This window comes from Rattus rattus, chromosome 10 (genome assembly GCF_011064425.1).
Source record: "Rattus rattus isolate New Zealand chromosome 10, Rrattus_CSIRO_v1, whole genome shotgun sequence".
Taxonomy (NCBI): Eukaryota; Metazoa; Chordata; class Mammalia; order Rodentia; family Muridae; genus Rattus; species Rattus rattus.
In genome coordinates, this window is record NC_046163.1 from 73,646,676 (window position 1) to 73,668,810 (window position 22,135).

The following is a 22,135-nucleotide window of genomic DNA, read 5'->3' on the forward strand; positions in this document are numbered from 1 at the left end:
ATAGAAAAACATTAAATAAGAGAAATGTATTTCACTGTTGGTTAAGAATGATGAGGATTGTAGAGCTTGGTTGACTGTATAGGAAGACTTTCTTTAAGTACATGGAACCTAAAGCCAATCTGTAGTCCTATTAAGAAAAGACAGAAGTGTATCTGGATTTCAGCTACTCTGTGGGTTATTTTTTTTTTTTTTGGTTCTTTTTTTTGGAGCTGGGGACCGAACCCGGGACCTTGCGCTTCCTAGGCAAGCGCTCTACCGCTGAGCTAAATCCCCAACCCCTATTTTTTTTTATACCTGTTGCAAACCTTTTCTCTCCCTTTCAAACACATAACAAAATATAGGAGATTAAAAAAAAAAAAAACAGAGAGGGGAAAGGGCTCAACATTTTCATTAGACAAGTTCCTGCTGATTAGGTTCATAGGGTTCCTTGGGAGAAGGTTAATCTTTGTTTAGAGGATAGCTAACTTCTGGTTGTTGTTGGTTCTTCTAAACTACTTAGCACACTGCAAAAAACAGTGACCAACAACAGCCAACCAACAATCAACAACCCACTTTGCCTCTCAGAGTCTAGCATTTACATACCTTTGTAAAGTCCCCAGATTTCCAAAAGTCACACCACTGCTGAAAATTGCAGCTGACAAATCACACCTCTGCTAGAATACAAGGCAAATCATAGCTGTTGTGAACAAGCTGAAACACCCCCATATCCCATACCTGGGAGTAAAAAAAAAAATCTATTCTTATAATATTTCTGTGTTTGTTAAAGAAATGAAAATGCCAATTTTGTCACTGTATAAGGATAGACCTGCAAAGGACTTAATGACTTAGTGTCCCATTACTGTGAGGGTTAAACAGTGAAAGACCTAGTTCCAGGTTCATTGAGAGACCCTGCTTTGATAGAATGAAACAGAAAGTGATGGAGAAGGACACTTGGCCTCAAAATAACCTCTTCAGTTCTTGCTTCTAAACACTCTCCAAATGTTGATAGTTTATTGATATACAATAGGAATATCACCATCACATGGATACATGGAAATAAAAGTCTAAAAAGGAAGAGAGGACCTAGTTGGATGAATAATTCATGTTTATTAAGACTTATGCCTTATACGTTTTAGAATTGGGTTTGCACATTAACATAGTGTAAAGGTGAAACTGGAAAGCATGAGATGTGAAATACACACACACCTGCAGTTACATACACACACAGAACAAGAGAAAGAGAGAGAGAGAGAGAGAGAGAGAGAGAGAGAGAGAGAGAGAGAGAAATATGAATATTGCTTCTTGTCTTTCCTCAAACATAAAATGTCTGCTGAGGTGAATTGTAGCATAATAACCACCTAGACACAGGCTATGTGAATTAAAATCTTATTAAATTGAAAGGAGCATAAGATAGAAAAACATAGATTGAAGCCTAATTTTGTGTAGCTCAATAACAACCTTATTGACATGGTCGACCTGTGTCAGCTGCTATTTCTCCAGTATTGTATTAGTTACTGTATTAATTGCTGTAATAAAAGTGTGAACAAAAGAAATTTGAAGAATGAAGAATTTCTTTCAGTTCACTGTTCAAGAGTAGAGTGCCATCTCTGTGGATTGGTCACATTGCATCAGCGTTCAGGAAAAAAGAAAGAGATGAATAGTAATGATCGATTCACTTAATCTTGATTACTATTTTTGTTATTATTAATTATTATTATTTTATTTAATGAACCAAAGCACATATAATGATGCCCAGATGTCTTAATTAAATTTCAATTGCTGAAGAAACATACATATATGGCCAAGCCACCTTAGAAAAAAATCAACCTTTATTTGGAGGCTCACAGTTTCAAGGGGTTGGGTACATAAGCATTTTGATGTGGATTGTGACATTGGGTAGGTAAGTATGATGGTAAAGCAATAGCTTAGAGCTTATATCTGATTCACAGGCAGGAGGGAAAGAGAGTGTGTGAAGAAGAGAGTCTAGGGAGAAAGAGAAGGAGTGGTAGGAGGAGGGAAGAAGGAGAGAGAGAAGAGGAAGACAGAGAGAGAGAGAGAGAGAGAGAGAGAGAGAGAGAGAGAGAGAGAGAGAGAGAGAGAGAGCAAGCGCAGTGAGGATTGTGTGGGTCTCAGTGACATACCTCCAACGAGGCCACATTTCTAAACAGTTTCATCAAGTGAGAAAAGAATATTCAAATATATGAGGCCATGGGGGCTCATTCTTATTAAAACCACCACACCAGATTTAGGATGGGTCTTTTCATCTTACTTAACCCAGTCTAGAAACCCCCATAAAGTTATGTCCAATGGAAGCTTTCTTTGGTGATTTTGTATCGCATCAAGTGGTTAACTATTATCAGTCACTACAGCTATCAAATAAGAATGCTAGCACCAACTTAAATGTGCAAAACTGTAAACCACAGGGCCATACACCTTGAGATAGCTTTTCCCATTATCAATTTCAATACTCTAAGCAAACAGCTTCATGTATCTCTGCCCTGTTTCTTTTCTGAAAAGTGGAAGTCAGCATGTACTTCACTGTATTTACTTTGAAGATTAGTGTGCTAAAAGCGAAACAGGTAACTTTAAGTGATTTAGACTACTACATGTCACAGGCATGATGGCTCACTATTGGCATTTTCTCATGGCCATGCTGTTGCTTTCATGTTAGAAAGTCAGCTCTTTTGCCATTGTAGAGGCTTAGGATAAAGGAAATAAGCAAGCTGGTCCCTCAAAGCTCAGGTTAAGAATTAATAAATTTTGCTGCACCTAAATCCCATGTGGGAAAGAGCTGGACCCTCAAAAGTGCGAACAATCCTGAGATCTCAGAGAAGACTGCCACTTCTGCTCACATTCCTGACCCAAGAGGAACATGCCTAGTGCCCTCTGTGTCCTCTGGGCACAAGGAAGTAGGATCAGTCAGGGGCAGGACCCTTTGGGTTTCTGCATGCATTTAGAGATGAAAATTAGTCAAGAGGAGCACCTAAAGACCTGAGGGCAGAGGAACAACCACCTCTTTTGTGCCAAGCAACCCAAATGGAGCTTCAGGTCACACAAACCCAGGAGAAGCTCTAGGCTCCCAGATTCGGCTCAAAGAAAACATGTCAAGAGGAGTGTTGACACACTTGACCCTACAAGAGGGTCAAGCCACTGTCAAAGACAGCAAGGCAAGCTAACACCAGAGACAATCTGATGGCAAGAGGCAAACACAGGAACCTAAGGAACAGAAAACAAGACTACTTGGCATCATCAGTGCCTAGTTCTCCCACCAAAGCAAATGCTGGATATCCAAACTCACTGGAAAAGCAAGGTTTGGACTTAAAATCACATCGCATGATGATGATAGAGGACTTTCAGAAGGATATAAATGACTCCCTTAAAAAAATACAGGACAACACAGTTAAATAAGTAGAAGCCCTTAAAGTAGAAACTAACACACATACTAACACACACACACACACACACACACACACACACACACACACACACACACACACCACATGCAAGCAAGCTCTTTTACTTCCCTGGAATTTGTCAAGTAGGTATGAATCTACTATTCTGTTAGAGCTTCAGTAGCAGATTTGTTTTACCATGCTCTGCCTTTCCTTTCTTTTTCTTTATATAGATTTTGGCTATTGGGTTCAAGCAAGTTTTGTTTTTATTTGGTTTGGTTTGATTTTTTTTTCAACTGATCTCGGTTTACTGTATCTTCTTTTTGACTATCACACTATGTCCTCTTAATGTTGATGAGGACCAATGATGTTGCAGTATATTTTATGCATTATATTTCATATCTGTAACTTTGACAAAATGAAATGAGATAATATGTTTATAGAAAACTTAAGAGGAATAATGTATGTAAAACAAAGACAACCAAAAACCAAGATTGAGATAGGTATGTTGGCTAACTAGTCATAAGCATTTGATAATGAGTCATGATAAGGAGCCAGGTAGGAGGTTTGGAGATCTGGGGTGGAATCTGGTAGAAAGAAATTTTCTTAATACTCTGGGGAAGTGGGATATTGTAAAGCAAATGTTCACTTAAGAAGCTGAGTGAAGTGGAGTGATCAATCACCTACAATCTGTGAAAGTAAAGAAAATATACATAGGTGATGAAGACATCCACTCTGCTCTTTGACATCAAAGACCTTGTCCAAATGATGTAGTCTCTGGTATTAGAGCTTCCTTTTGTTTAAATGCAGACATCTGGTAAAGGAAAGGAAAAATCTTCTATTCACATTCAAAATGGCAAATTAGAAACTGTACTTAAGATTTAATTTCATTACAAATTAAAGAATAAAGGAAAGTAGGTAAGTATAGAATGCACAAGTTCTTAACTATCTGATTTTTCAGCTTCTATTGAGACAAAGAGCTTTGACATCTGAAAAGCTAATATTAACTTACCACTTTGAGCCTTTATCCCTGGATTTTCTTTAGCTGATAGTGTTTTCACTTGTGTTAGAGGATTCTATAAACAGCAGAAGATGCTTTCCTTTCAGCACACTTGAGTTTTCACATGGCAGCATATGTCAATATTCCAGTAACATTTAAACTAGAGAGTGTTAGGAAGAAGTTGAAAGATGAGCCACATGGTGCCAAGAGATTCGGAAAATAGTTTTACTTTGGCCATTATAATTCTGAGCTTATTACACACTGAGTCTCTGACACATGAAGCTCCCATATTCTAGGTGGTTTCTTATCTTTCCAGAAGGAGGGAAGGAGAAAAGTGGAGGTCTACTGCTCCTCCAAATAACAACTCTAACATCTATCATTACAAATTAATATATATTTAGAAAGATTCAAAAACTACCCTTCATATAGTTTATTTGTCAAAATCACAAATAGGTAGCAAACATCATTGTCACCACAGTCACTGGAATTGTGATAATGGTGTTGGTGTCAATACCAGTCTCCATCTGCAACCAGAGCTGAGGCTGCCTCGTAACCTTCCAGACACAAAACGTGTCCAGAAAGAGCTGATCTCCTAGAAGTGCTTTCACTCCTAAGCCCACAGGTAAGAACACACTTTCACTCCACTAACTGTCCAAAGAAGCAGTCAACAGGAGAACATGGGACACAGGAACCACTGAGCACCCTGGGACAGGAACCTTCTGATATCCATCTGCTACTAGACTGTGATTGTCCCACAGCCCACCTCACCCAAAACCTGCAGAGAGAGAGAGAGAGAGAGAGAGAGAGAGAGAGAGAGAGAGAGAGAGAGAGAGCTGCTCTCCCAGCAGTGCTCTAACCCCTAAGATCACAGACTCACAGGCTCACAGGATGGACAAGCTCCAGTCAGAGAAAGCAAGACCAATTGTCATCAGAGAAAACCAGATGGCAAGGGACAATCTCAAGAACCTTAGCAACAGAAAACAAAAATACCTAGGATCATCAAAACCCAGTTCTCTCACCAGAGCAAGTGCTGGATACACTAATACCACAGAAAAGCAAGGTTTAGATTTAAAATTACATTTCATGGGTTGGGGATTTTTTGGTAGAGCCCTTGCCTTGCAAGCACAAGGCCCTGGGTTCATCGTCAGCTCTGAAAAAATAAAAATAAAATAAAATTACATTTCATGATGATAATAGAGAATGTTAAGGAGAACATAAATAACTCCCTAAAAAAGTACAAAAGAGCACAGGTAAATGAGTAGAAGTCTTTAAAGGGGAAACAAAATATTACCTTTAAGAATTTTAGAAAAACACAAACAAAGAGGTGAATGAATTGAACAAAACCATTCTGGATATAAAACTTGAAATAGAAACAATAAAGTAATCACAGAAAGAGACAACCCTAGCGATAAGAAACCTAGGAAAGAGATCAGGAGTAATAGATGCAAGCATAACCAACAAAATAAAAGAGAATGAAAAGAAAATTTAAGGGGCAGAAGATACCATAGAAAACATTGACAAAATAATCTAAGAAAATGCAAAATGCAAAAAAACTCTTGAATTCAAATATCAAGGAAATCCAGGGCACAATAAGAAGATCAAACCGCTGGATAATAGGTATAGAAGAGAGCAAAGATTTCCCACTTAAATGGCCTGTAAATATCTTCAATACAACTATTGAAGAAAACTTTCCTAACATGAAGAAAGAGATGCTAATGAACTTATAAGAAGCCTCCAAATAGACTAGACCAGAAAAGAACCTCCTTCTGTCACATAATAACTAAAATACCAAATGCCCAAAACAAAGAAAGGCTATTAAAAGCAATATGGGAAATGGTCAAGTAACATATAAAGGTTGACTTATCAGAATCAAAACAAACTTCTCAACAGAGGCTACGAGAGCCAGAAGATCCTGATCAGATGTCATACAGACTCTAGGAGAACAAATATGCAAGCCAAGACTACCATACCCAGCAAAACTCTCAATTACCATAAGTGGAGAAACCAAGATATTCCATGACAAAACCAAATTTACACAATATATTTTCTCAAATCCATTCCTACAAAGGATCATAAATGGAAAACTCCAACATAAAAAAGGAAACTACAACATATAAAAAGCAAGAAATCAATCTTCTTTCAATAAAAAACAAAAGAAGACAGCCACACATACATAATTCCACTGCTTACAAAAGAAAAAAAACCTATAACTCCTATTTCTTAATATATCTTAAGATCAATGGGCTCAATTCCCCAATAAAAAGACATAGACTAAGAATTTGGATTTGTAAAAAGGGGTCAGACTTTTATATCATACAGGAAATGTACCACAATGACAAGGACAGACACTAGGTCAGAGTAAAAGGCTGAAAAATAATTATCAAGAAAAATGCTGGAGTAGCCATTCTAATATGAAATAAAACAGAATTTCAGACAAAGGTTATCAAAAAAAGATAAAAAAAAGGACACTTCATACTCATCAAAGGAAAAATCTACTAAGATGAAATCTCAATTATGAACATCTATGCTGCAAACGCAAGAGCACCTACATTCATAAAAGAAACTTCACTAAAGACCAAAGTATACATTTTACAATCCACAATAATAGTGGAAGATTTAGACACCCCACTCTCAACAATGGACAGATCATGGAAAGGGAAACTTAGCAGAGACACAGTAAAACTAATAGAAGATATAAACCAAATGAATTTAACCTATATCTATACAAGATTCATCCCATAACAAAGTAAAATAACTTCTTCTCCACACCTCATTGTGCCTTCTCCAAAATTTACCATATAATTGGTGACAAAACCTCAACAAATACAAAAGAATTGAAATATTTCCATGCATCCTGTCAGATCAGCATGAACTAATGTTGGTCTTCAATAAGAACAAAAACAACAGAAAGCCCACATGTTCATGAAAGCTGAACAAGGTTCTACTCAATGATAACTTGGTCAAGGACAACATAACCAAAGAAATTATAGACTCTATAGAATTTAATAAAAAGGCATAATATACACAATATATGCAACTTATGCTATACAATGAAAGCAGTGATAAGAGGAAAACTCATAGCTCTGCATGCCTCCAAAAAGAAAGTGGAAAGAGCATACACTAACAGCTTGACAGTACACCTGAATGCTGGAGAACAAAAAGAAACAAATACACCCAAGAGGAGTTGACTGCATGAAGTAATCAATCTCAAAGCTAAAATCAACCAAGTAGAAACAAAAAGCACTATACAAAGAACAAATCCAGGAGCTGGTTCTTAAAGAATATCCACAAGATAGATAAACCCTTAGGCAGAATACGCAGAGGGCACAGAGACAGTATCCAAATTAAAAAAAAAGTCAGAAAAGAAAAGGGGCACATAACAACAGAAACTGAGGAAATTAAAAAAAATTATCAGATCCAACTACAAAAGTCTATGTTCCACAAAGCTGGAATAAATACAGGAAATAGACACGTTTCTAGAGAGATACTAGAAAACTTTGGTTAAAACAGTATCACATAAAGAGTCCAATAACACCTAATGAAATAGAAGCAGTCACTAAAAGTCTCCCAACCACAAAAAGTTCAGGACCAGGTGGGTTTTAGTGCCGAATTCTATCAGCCCTTCAAAGAAAATCTAATAACACTCTTCAAATATTCCACAAATTAGAAACAGAAGGAACACTACCCAATTCGTTCTTTGAAGCTACAGTTATGCTTATACCTAAACCACAAAAAGGTCTAACAAATAAGAACTTCAGCCCAATTTCCCTCATAATACTGATGCAAAAATACTCAATATGAGCATTTGCATTCTTGAAAACCAAATAAAAGAACACATCAAAACAATCATTCAATGTGATCATGTAGGCTTCATCCCAGGCATGCAGGGATGATGTAATATACAGAAATCCCTCAATAAAATCTACTATATAAACAAAATCAAGGAAAAAAAAACACATGATCATCTCATTGAATGCTGAGAAAACATTTGACAAAATTAAACACCCCTTCATGCTAAAAGTCTTGGAATTATCAAGAATCCTATGCACATATTTAAGCATAATAAATGAAATAGACAGCAAACTAGTAGTCAACATCAAACTAAATGAAAGGAAATTGAAGTAATCTCATGAAAATCAGGAACTAAACAAGGCTGCCTCCACTCTCCCTGCCAATTCAAAATACTACTTGAATTCCTATCCTGAGTAATTAGACAAAAAAGCTTGTCATAGGATTCAAATTGGAATGGAAGAAGTCAAAATATCACTCTTAGAAGATAATATAATAATATAGTAAAGTGACCACCAAATTCTGCTATAGAACTAAACCTGATAAACAACTTCAATTAAGTGGCTGGATATGAAATTAATTCAAACAAATCAGTAGTCTTCCTTTACTCAAAGGATAAACAGGGTGAGAAAGAAATTAGGGAAATGTCAGCCATCATAAAATCACAAATAATATAAAACACATGGTTGTGACTCTAAACAAGCAAGTGAATGATCTGTATGACAAGGACTTCAAGTCTTTTAAGAAAGAAATCAAAGGTGATCTCAGAAAATGAAAGGATAACCCTTGGTCATAGACTGACAGGGCTAATACAGTAAAAACCTATCTTGCTGAAAGCAATCTACAGATTCAATGCAATGCCCATTAAAAATTTCCAACTCAATTCTTCATACAGTTTGAAAGAGAAATTTTCAAATTCATTTGGAATAACAAAAACCCAGGAAAGTAAAAACTATCTTCAATCATAACACAAAACTTCCAGGGGAAGCACCATCTCTGATCTCAAGCACTATTACAGAGCAATAATGATAGAAACTTTATGGTATTTGTACAGAAACATGGAGGTAGATCAATGGAATAGATTTGAAGACCCAGAAATGAACCTACAAACCCAATGTCATTTTATCTTTGACAACACAGCTCAAAACATGTAGTGGAAAAGAGACAGCATTTTAACAAATGGTACTGGTTCAACTGGAGATCAGCAATATAGAAGAATACAAATTAATCTCCATGTACAAAGAACAAATCAAAGTGTATAAAAAACCTCCAGATCAAACCAGGTATACTGAAACTAATAGGAGAGAAAGTGTAGAAGAGCCTTGAACACATAGACTGAGGGGAAATTTCCTGAACAGATCACCAATGACTTATGTTCTAAGATCAAGAATGGACAAATGGAACCTCATTAAATTGCAAAGCTGCTGTAAGACAAAGGACACTGTCATTAGAACAAAATATTAACCAATGAGTAGGGAAAGGATCTTAATCAATCCTATATCTGATAGAATGTTAATGTCTAATATATACAAAGAATTAAAGACATTAGACTTCAGAGAACCAAATCATCCTATTAGAAATGTGATAGAGAGCCAAACAAACAATTCTCAATTGAGGAATATTGAATTGCCGCAAAGCATCTAAAAAATGTTCAACATCCTTATCCATCAGGGAAATGTAAATCAAAACTACTCTACATTTCCACTTCATACCAGTGGTAAGGATGTGTAGAAAGAGGAATACTCCTCCACTGTTCGTAGCACTGAAACATGGTACAACCACTGTGGAAATCATTCTGGTGGTTTGTCAGAAAATTGGACATTGTGCTACCTGAGGACCCAGCTATACCACCCCTGGGAATATACCCAAAAGATGTTCCAATATATAACGGGACACATGTTCCACTATGTTCATAGCAGCCTTATTTAAAATAGCCAGAAATTGGAAAGAACCCAGATGTCCTTCAAAAGAAGCATGGATACAGAAAATGTGGTACATTTACACATTGGAGTACTACTCATCAATTAAAATCAATGACCACATGAAATTCTTCAGCAGATTGATAGCACTAGAAAATATCATCTTGAGTTAGGTAACCCAGTCAGAAAAGAACACACATGGTATGCACTCACTGATAAGTAGTTATTATCCCCAAATCCAGGAATACCCAGTAAATAATTCACAGACTATGTGAAGCTTAACAAGAAGGAAAACCAAAATGTGGATGCTTCAATTATTTTTAGAATGCAGAACAAAATACTCCTGGGAGAAAATATAGGGAGAAAGAGTGGGACTAAAGGAAATGTCATTCTGAGACTGTCCCACCAGGGGATCCATCCCATATTCATCCACCAAACCCAGTCACTATTACTGATACCAAGAAGTGCTTGCAGACAGGAACCTGATTTGAACATCTTACTGATACAGATGAGGATGCTTGTAGCTAACCATCAGTCTAAGCACCTAGACCATAATGGAGGAGTTAGAGAAAGGATTGAAGGAGCTAAAGGGGTTTGCAATCCCATAGGAAGAACAACAAAATCAACTAACCAGACCTTTCCCCTCCAGATCTCCTGAGTCTAAACCACCAACCAAAGAGTACACATGGATGCACCCATGGCTCCAGTTGCATATGTAGCACAGGTTGGCATTGTCTAGCATCAACAGGAGGAAAAGCTCTTTATCCTGTGAAGGCTTGTTTTTCCAGTGTAGTTGAATGCCAGGGTGTTGAGGTGGGAGTGGATGGGTGGGCATGGGTGTATATTCATAGAAACAGGGAGAGGAGAGGTTTATGGTAGAGGGGGAAATGGGATTATATTTGACATGTAAATATGTAGATTGAAGTCAAGGTGATGCATGATTGGATAGTAGAGAGTGGGACTGGGACAAAGTATTTGTAAGTCAGAGAAAGGAGGAAGGAGATCAAGATGCTTAGGTTCACTTAATGTGAGCACCACAGGAATTTTGGGTTAATTTCCTGGTATGACAGATAAGAAATCCTAAACAGGCTCATTCACTATTGTTTAGCTTACTTCTTCTTTTAAGGATAGTTTTAATTTTCACAATGGGTGTGATTTTGAGTCTTGTTATATTATTCCTCTGGGAGAGAATACAAGGTACAAGCTTTTCTGGTTACAGACAAAAGCAAACAATATTTTGGGAGAACGGTTTTGTCTTTGTGTTTTTAAAAAAGATGATTAGGCTCCAGATGTCTTTTAGAGTTATATGGGTCACATGTGATAAAGGGAGGCCTCCTGAAATACTAGATTCAAGAGAATAAAACAAAAAGTTATCTTGATGATGCTAAAATTTGGTTTTGAGATTTATATATTGCAGAATGTATAGCTGTGGTGAAGCTTGTCATCAGAATGCCGAAACTGGCCAGCTTGGATTCCTGATCTCAGGAAGATTCAACCAGATCCAATCAAGACAGTCATCAGAGGTCACAACAATTATTATGTGGACTTCCTAAGGCCTTTCACTTCCCCATTTTTCCTACCCCCTATAACCTCAAATATATCTCAATGCCCATGTACAGCTTGAAGAAGTCATTGAAGAGTTTTGCCCTGATTCCCTGGACTTTGGTGTGCTGAAAGTGGTTATTCTAAGGTTGGTTTTATGCGGAATTTAGAAATGATCATAATTTAACATGGAGGAATTAGGTAGATTGATTTATATAGCCATAATATCATTTGGTAACTAAGTTACTGTCATATCTTTACTTTAGTATAAAACTTACTTGTTACAAAGTTTTTAAAAGTACAAGGCTTAGACCCAATCCTATAAATATGATTATAAACTGCTTTTAGATGATTAACAATACAAGTTAAGAGCCAGATAACAAACTCATGGTTCTGAGTAATTAAAAGAGTGTTTTAAGATAATTAAATTAGAAATGGCAGAGACAGTAGTCAAGGCCTAACAGTTCAGAAACCTTTGCATAGATAGATGGTCTTCAAAGCATCAGAAGTCCACAGAATATGATGTTTATGGATGTTTGTTTATTAAAGATTATTTGACTAGGGACCTGTCTGCTCCTGACAATACCCCTCCTTGAATTCTACAAAGAAATTGATCATCAATGGAGTTCTTCCAATTGTGGTGAGACAGCCTCTAGGCAAGCAGCTATGTTTTGTATTTCTCATAATTTCAGGTAACATTAGTCATTCTCGGATTTCTGTCAGAGTTGAAGACTAATTTATTGACTTTGAGAAAACATAGTCATTTTGATGCTTTTCAATGGTAATAGTTGTGCACAGCTTTCATTTGAGATAAAAGGTTTTTTTTTAATTAAACAGAAAGGGTGAGGTGTAGGTTGATGTCAAGGCGATACATGACTAGACAGTAGAGAGTAAGGTAGGGACCATGTTTTTGTAAGGCAGAGAGAGAAGAAAGGAGTAAATCAAAATGGAGTCTAGAGAAAAAAGGCTCAGATTTAAGTGAACTAGATTGATTTTATCTTGTCTAGGTGGGCAGTTTATATTTTTGTCAATTGGCAGTGAATTTATTGTGTGGATGAATTGTGACATTTAAATGTAACTGCTAAATTAAAAGTTTTTGAAGCTTTGATTTTACTGGGCCAAAGGACAGTGTATGAAAGAAATGACTGAGAGGCAGTTGGAGTGTGCGGATCTGGTTTTGTTGTCCGAGCAGAGTGAGAACTCGAAATTCCCGCAGAATGAGATTTGCGTGTGTGTGTGTGTGTCTGTGTATGTGTGTGTGTGTGTGTGTGTGTGTGTGTCTGTGTGTGTGTGTGTGTGTCTGTGTATGTGTGTGTGTGTGTGTGTGTGTGTGTGTGTGTGTGTATGTGTGTGTTTGTGTGTGCACCAAGCCTGGTAATTACAACCTAGGGGACCACGCAGAGAGGGCAGCTAAAATGGAGACATACAGGAGAGAGTGTGGATTGCGGACTGGATGGTAGTGTAGCAGCTAAAGTGAGCAGATCTGGCTTGTGGGAACTGGTAACAAATGATCCTCTTTAATTTTTACCACAACATAAATACATAAAAGTGAAATAAAAAGTATATAACAAAATTATTCCTTCAATTTGCCATTTTAATACTCTTTATATGAAGCTAGATGTTGCAAACAAACATCTTTTGATTTTTCACCCAATATAGGATAATACAGAGAAAAATGTGAACTTATATTTTAACACTTTTTTTTTAAGGTGAGGTAATCTCTGATAACTTCTGTACTATAAGATTTCACTATTAACCCTGAGCTAGTTACTCACTTGCTTCAAGGATCAAGTCCCTGACTGTGACAACCATAGATGCTAACATGTACCGTGAATTGTTAGTTTATTGAGAACTCTAAATATTTATATCATATCTGTAGCAGCTTTAGCTTTTCATACTTTCCACAAGCATGGATACAAAGTTCTCTTCCATCTACATCCTCACCAGCATTTGCCATTTTTGTTCTTGGTGACAGCCATTCAGACTGGAGTTACACAGAATCTCAATGCATATTTGATTTGCATTTCTTGATTGGCTATCAAAGTTGATGGTTTTCTTTTCACATGTTTATTCCCTTTGAGAGAAATGTTTTTTCATTTGACAACTTATTGATTGGGTTTTTCGAGCTTCTCTTTGGCCAACCTATACAATAAGTGGATATTCAGAAATCAACCTATTACAAGAGTATATGCACAGTAATATTGATTAGCTCTATTCCAAATAGGTAAATTATAAAACCAATCTCATTAACTAAAAATGAAGATGTGATAAAAATGTTATATACATGAACAGTAGAATTTTTTGGAATCATAAAGATGATGAAGTTATGTCACTTGCAGGCAAAAATGACTTACCGGGACATAGTCATGTCAAATCAATTAAGTAAGACTCAGAAAAAAAATGAGTACCTCACCTTTCTGACTCCAGATGTATAAAGCCCCACATGTATAAATGACATAAAATTAAAGTAAAATTTTGTAGAGGGGTATGAGGGAGGGGCAAAGAGGAACACATTGTATAAGAGAGCATGGGAGAAATGTACACAACATAGAAAATATAATGTGTGAAAACATAAGTAAATTAATTTAATAAATGTTTCTAAATATTCCTATTCATTTATTAGAAGAAAATTATTTCTAATTGAACATAATAGCTTTATATCTGATGACTTGAGTTTCCTTTTTAAATTTAAATATTTTCAGTGAATACAGTGTCATTCTGGACTCAGAATTGATAAACAAGATGATGTCAAGAATAATACAAAACAATCAAAATCTATATCACATATATACATGCATACACATATATATACACATATAATTGTCTAAAATAAAGCATGCAATAATGTATGGCTTGAGTATCAAATACTAGGCAAGAGAAAAGCACTTTCCACTCAGTCCTGATGTCCAGAATTCAATATTTCTAAATAGCAAGAGTTGATGAAACATATCTGTTATCCTAATGTTACCACAGATGTGGGCATGGAGACATGATATTCACCTAGAGGCTTGTGAACTGGTAAATTGGAATAAGTAGTGCAATGTCAAAGCAGCAAGAAAACCTCTGCTAAGGAAAATAGATACATAGATAGGTAGATAGGTAGATAGATAGATAGATAGATAGATAGATAGATAGATAGATAGATAGATAGATAGACAGACAGATGGATGATAGATAGATAGATAGATAGATAGATAGATAGATTAGATAGATCAAAAGAGAAAATCAGCTTCTGAAAAGTCATTTTATGCTCTCCACACGCGCAAAATATCCCAACATGCTTTCTTATGCACATATAAAATGATAAGCTAGTGACTGCTGGCATTTTGGGAAAGCATTGAAGCCTTTAGAATACAGATTTTTGGTGGAGAAGTGCCTTTTAATGATCTGATTTTATTCTTGTCCATTATCTACTCCTGTCTCACTAGAATGTGAAGATAAGAGGTCACAGACACATACTTCTGCCATCATGCAAATAGCTTTTGCCACATCTGGTTCATTTTGTTGGGGTGATACTCTAAGCAAAGTCCTCTCTTCTTTAATTTGCTTCTTGTAGGCATCTTGTCACCACAGCAAAGAAAGCAGGTGACGCAAGTACTTCTTTTTAAATTGATTATTTTATTTTTATGTATATGCTCACATGCCACTGCATGTGTGTGAAAGGTCAGAGGAAAATTAGAAGGAATTGTTTTTTACTTTCCATAGTGTGGGTTTCAGGGATAGAACTCAGGTTGTCAGCTTGGCAGAAACTGCTTTTACTTCTGAGTCCACAAGTTTTGACTTCTCAAATTAAAGAAATGAACACTGTTTAACATACTTACGCACATAGAGATATGTGCATATACATGCACATACAATGATAAAATCCCCCCACATACACACACAAACACACACCATACAGTCACACAGACATACAAACATAAATACATACACTCCAACTCATATAACCATAAAACATTTTATGAGACTGTATGATAAAACAAATAAGTGTCATAAACCAATGGGACTCATTAGGTGACCGTATTCACTGTGTCATTATTGGATTTGTCCAATGTTTTCCTGAAAACTAACTTTATCCAAAATAAAGACCAATGCCACAGTATTCAGGAACCAAGGCTAGATTTATTTTCCACATATTTAAGCAATATCACCTTTCTGTATTATTACTAAAATGTTAAGTTTAGTATATTCAAAATTTACATTCTGTTGTTAGAAATATAACTGTAATAAATCAGGATATAAGGCAGGCTCTAAGTCAGAGCACAAGCCATGATTCCACGCCTTCCATCCTCTTGGTAAAACACTTTCAGAAAATTAATAGACATTAATTTCACCAAATGCCCATTTCAATTATTTATCTGAAGAGGTAAATATTCACAAAAGTGATACTTGAGTCAATGTTGACTTTGAGGAATAATAAACCTTGGCAGTCACCAGAACATGTGGTTTATGAAAAAAAGCCCATGTGCATACTAGGTATATTTACCATTTTATAAAACTAATATTGCATCGAAAAATAAGACACATATGGTGCAGAGATGGCTAATCTTGTAAGTTATTGCCACCAAAGCATGAGGACTTGTGTTTGAATCTACTACACATAAAACCTAGGTGCAAAAGTCCATGTCCATAACCCAGCACCAGGAGTATGGACATTCAGCATAACCAAATCATTGAGCTCCAGGTTTATTTAAGGAATCAATGTAACAAAAATAAAATGGAAAAAGTTTGAAGAAAATATTAATGTCCATATTGTCCTCTACACCTTGTGGTGAATTATGAGCATAAAACTTCATACTCCTGTACCCACATGGAAAAGTATATACCCTACACACATATCTCACCACCTTCACAAAATTACATACATGTGTTCCTATATCACATTAAGTTGAATAACATATCAAAAACATATACTATATTAAACTATAATAGATATACTAGATTCAGACAAATTATAACATAAGGCCTTGGGAGTTCCCTAAAGAGAAGAGTAAGGACAATAAAGATCTAATTGGATAGGTGTTCTGAAGGATATTACTTAGAGTGAGCACTAAGTATGTGATAAAAAACAGCACTTAAATCAGAAACAATGACCACAGCCAAATCCAGATTTGCAACAATTTTATTTAATTTGCTTTTCACTTCTTCTAATCCCATTGGCCAATGGAAGGCAGCACTGGGGCATTCTTGCTTTTTTACACCAAATATAAAGAGGTGTGTGACAAAAAGGGGTGTGCCCTATGTACTGGATGAGGACTTGCTGCTTTGCCTAGAGATTCCTTAAATTTGTCTGTGCTTCAGTTTTATCAAGTAGTTATTTTGATATTCACTGTGCTAAATATGGACAATTTAATCATAGCTCTCATGAGACCTTTTCTTTTGAAGAGGTCCCAAGGGGAGGCCTGGGATGTAGGTGGATGATTCAACGGCCTTTACAAGATAATTCCTTCTCATAAAAATAGTTCCTGACTACAAACTAAAGAGAAAAAGGTGAGGAGGCATTTTTTTTTTGACAAACTGCTATTTTTACAGATCAGTAAATGCCAATAAGATGACACATATAGATAGCAACAAGAGAAAATCAGATTTCCTGTTCAGTAAAATTAAAAATAGGAGCTTCACTTCTGGATATATGAAATATAAAATACTTTATTGCTCGCTAGAGGATCCTACTGTATAGATGAGAGTGCCAGAATTTATTGTTATTAGGCAACTATTATAAAGGGCTATTATGCAAGGCAATATGCTGAATATCCTTGCATGATCAGAATACAATGCACATAGCATGATAAAATATTATTCCTCTCCACATAAACATACATGACCTCAGAAAATGGTACCTAATTATTCAACATGACTTCAGGCAGAGATCATATTAGTAACCATACCAGACTCTCACTACTATTGCCAATAGGTACTGTCTTGTGATACCATAGTGGACTTAGTGCTCCAACCCAGTCAGGAAATAGCTGTTTGAATAGTATCAGCTTCTATCCTCCTTTTTATAACTTGAAAATATGATTATTTAGCATGTAATTATGAAATTGAATAAGAATTATATAGGGCTAGGGAAATTGCACACATTGGCCAACACTTGTTAAGGAAGTCTGATAACTTATTTAAGTTCCCATAAACCAACTAAGGTTAGAGATCATAGCACATGTACAGTCCCATATTAACTATAGAAAGATAGGATAAAAAGACTGGAGAATCCTGTAATCACACAGATCAGTGACCCTGGTATAGGCAATGGTGATATAATCTGTCTCACACATGGCAGAAGATGAGGACTGACATCAGTATTATCTTCTGCTCTCCATGAGTTCACACTAAAACACACACAAGCACAAAAAGAAAGAGGAAGAAGCGGGAGAGATTTTATTAAAAAGTGATGAACATCACAAGACTCCTCCTTGAAGAATCAGAAGAGAAAGGACATGCTGTAACATAAAATTCTGAGCAGTCTTGCTCCATTTTCTCCAAAGTAGCGCTTTGTAATTTATTTTAAATGATGAAATTCTATATAAATTTCCTCTAGAAAATGAAAATACTCTACTTTTGAAATACATGTAATTATTTATGGAATTACTCATTTACATGATGTTATTAAAGAACAAAACAAATATTTGTTTATTGCTTTGTTGTTAACAGTCAGGATAATCAAAGACCTTTCTTGTCTGTAAGAATTTAAAAAGAACTGAGGGATGGCCCCAAGGAAAAGACACTGAACATTGGACAATGTTTTTCTTAGATTCCCTAGGCCAGAGGAAGCATATGCAAAACAGTCAAGGCAGAAACAGAAAAAATAAGATACAAGCAATAAATCTCATGGGAACTTGAAATTTTAGCAGAGAATTTATTGGTCTAATGCTCACTAAGTTAATGGTGAGAGCAAGCTGCTATAAGGGCGATTTCTCATTATCAGATGAATGTTTTGTGGCATCAGACATGAACGTCCAGTGTACTTGGCCCAGGATAAACAAACATGAAATTGGATAGAAGTTTTTAATTTTTACCCTCCCATATAATCATAATCAGTATTCATCAGCAGATAAACACTTGCCTTATTCTATGGCATGGGTTTGTGAAGAGTGCTCCATGTTTAAGAGTAAAGGATTTGCATGTCAATGAATGAGTTCTCCACACAGTACACATCCTACAGCTCTTGAAACTCTAGTTAGAAGACTTTTCCATGAGCCTAAAATAGGTGAGACAAACTATTTCACTTTATATTCTGTGGCTGTAATCTAAACCTGACAAATGCAACTTGAGAAGGAAGGAATTATTTGAACCCATAGTTTCATGTCACAGTTCATCATGGTAGGAAAGACATGGAGATGGTGAGGCAGCTGGTCACATGGGATCCTTAATTAGGAAGCAGGGCAGTGATCACTGAGGCTTAGTGCACTTTCTCCTTTTTACTCAGTCTAGGAATCTAGTTGATGAGAAGATGTCATGCATATTTGAAGTGAGTCTTACCATCTCAATTAACATAGTCTAGTAATTCTTCAAAGGTATGACTGGAAGTTTGTTTCCATGATGATTATAAATCTTATCAAGTTAATAATCAGAATTAAATTCATCACAGATGGATAGTAGACACTGAGAGTGCAAGCTAGAGTGTCATTTTTGACAGGTTCGTCCTGATCAGGAAGAGGTGGTAGAAAGATTAAATCAGTGGTTTGGGTAACTTTTTTGAGTAGATAATGCTACATAACAATGTTATCCTTTAGAAATGTGGGAGAGGTTCTTTACAATTTAGCATAAGTTGTTTTATACAGTTGTGGGCAAAATATAATATATATAATATATAATATATATTATGATATTTATATCATTATATTAATATATATTAATGATATGTATCATTCTATAATTATATATATATATATATATATATATGATTTAAACCATGGAAAGTGGGTTGACATCTCATGGCAATCCATATATAAGATGTAATCTTGATTCAGTTTCCTATCTAGCCAAGCTAGCACATACCCAGCAAAAGGACAATACCACTTTTCTATATGGCTGTCATAGGGAACAAAGTAAAACCTCATCAACTGTTAACGTTGGGGTGCATGTTTGAAATCCTTATAAAGACACATTGGTTAATACTACTTCTCTCTCTAGTGATCCGCCAATCTAATCTATTGACATAGTTGTAATTGGCAATGACTGTAAAATGAGGAGTGCTAATTTCTCTCAATTGCCTCCTTATTAGAAAGAACTTAGTCTTGTGGATCCCAGACTAGGCTGCCTCCAAGGCTCAGTGTGAAAAAAGTCAGTGGAGAGGAAGTGGTAATCTGCTCTTCCAGATGACTATAGTGGAGGCATCACACATCTAGGTGCAGTGGGAAAGCATTCTTAGGAATAGCACCTTCTTAAAGCTCCTTTTCTCTACATTGCAATGTTGGTGGGTCTTCATGTATTTTGAATTACATCTTTTTTCTTTCAAACTTTATTTGACCATAATCCATAGGTTAAAGAAAGTAACAGTGGATAATGAAAAATGAAGCAAGGTATTGTTCTGAGATAAAGACACTGGCCTTCTCTCTAATACAGTAATCTTGGAAGGCACAAACACAGAGAGAGACAAAAAGGAGAGCATGTGCCCTGACACTCTCCTATTCACTTAAGAATACACTTGGCTCTTCAATTTTAATTAAAGATTTAAGGAAAATATTTTAATCATGAACAATGATATAACATCAAGCTAAATTCAAATTTGTCTGAGTGTTTAAGATAAAATTTCTACACTTTTTGCACATCACTGGTCACTTGTTGCTGAGCTACTCGAATTCCTACTGATCTCCTGAGACTCTGCTCCTCTAGGTGTAACTGTAAAATCATTAGCTTAGGCCACAACATGTAAACTGTTTCTCAGTAAAAGGCAAATGAATCAAGCAGAGGAGGGGAGGAAGAACAGGAGGAGAGAACATTGAGAAGAAAGCAAGGAAAGGAGGGAGGAAATAAGAAAAGAAAGAAGGTACAGTGAAAGGACAGCTGAAGGCAGGAGGTGGTGAGAGTAAACCCAAAGAAGGAAAAAAAGTAAATCACAATTGTGATTGTCAGGCACTCAGACATTATACAGAGAAGAGAGTTATTTCTGATAACCTTAACATGCTTGATTTCTCTCTTACTTCCACTCAGAATATCCTGCTCTTCTTTTTTTTTTTTTTCCGGAGCTGGGGACCGAACCCAGCTTCCTAGGCAAGCGCTCTACCACTGAGCTAAATCCCCAACCCCAATCCTGCTCTTCTTCATATGTACTATTTCTACCTGGACAGTCTGTCCTCCGCTGGGTTCTGTCAGAGTCTCTTTAGTGTCTCTCCTAATGAACTCTGTATGACCAATTTCCATGAACTGGAAAATATTCCCCATAAGTATAGATTTTGTGAATTGGTGGAATCAAAGAATAGTAATTTAGAGACAGAGGGTAGGGCGCAATGAAACTAGGTAATTATCCTGAAGTATCCTATAGGGGGATGATCGAGCCTGTGGTGCAACAGTTTTTGCTGGAAAACATCATCTTATTTGGTGACAGTGCAAACAGTATAACAAATCAGAGCTGAAATCCACAAGACACTCAAATTGTCTACACCTTCTGTGCACCAATGAGCTCAGGAAAATACATCCACAATGCATAAGCTATATTACCTCACAGAAATAGAAAGAATGAAGGCCAGGGATATTTGCAGGGGAGTATAAAGAAAGATACTCAGGCACAGTGGCAAAAGAACACTTATTAAATATTTTTCTATAAACTGATTTATTTCTTTCGGTGTTGTATGATATGTATGCATGTATGTATGTATGTATGTATGTATGTATGTATGTATGTATCTGTATATTTGTGTCTGTGTGTGATATTTGTGTGATAGGTGTATATTCATATGAAATGTGTATAGATATGAATTTGTAGATATGTATATGATTCTTGGGTATGTTCCTTTGTTGGGCAGAGTCATACACATAACTCTGTGCATGTGTGGAGGTTACATGCATTAAGGACATTATGGTTACATACGTATAATACCACTTCTTGCTTTTTGTCAGTTCTAGAGATTCAAACTCAGGCCCTCACTGTTACATGACATACATTTTAGTCACTGACCTACCTTATGAGCCCTGTATAGTTCTCTAAACTGTCATGAACTTTGGAATTTCTTAAGGTTGATATTTCTGCCTCAAGAGTAAGCTGTTAAAATGATATGCACACAATGTGTTGGCATTTTTCCCTGTCTTCACCATTGTTGGAATCACCTTGAAAAGCCCAATCACTTAAGCTGGTACAGGAAACAGGTAGAATTAACACACTCCCATGAATATGCAGAAAGTCAAGTAGACAACATACAGACATTCAAATTGATGATGGAAGATCAATTACTAGTTATAAACATCAAACCACTGCACCCAACTCTAGAAGTTCTACTTCCACATAGCAGACAATAGAGGAAGTTAGGTCGCCAAATCAATCCCCAATTTAGGGTTCCAGAATTCATGGTGTCCAA

At 36.1% G+C, this 22,135-nt stretch overlaps 1 protein-coding gene across 1 annotated transcript in view; it reads right to left on the reverse strand.

Annotated features, from left to right (window-relative positions):
* Positions 1-22,135, reverse strand: part of LOC116911503 (contactin-associated protein like 5-2-like) — a 193,946-nt gene that overhangs the window by 167,551 nt on the left and 4,260 nt on the right. The window lies entirely within an intron of this gene.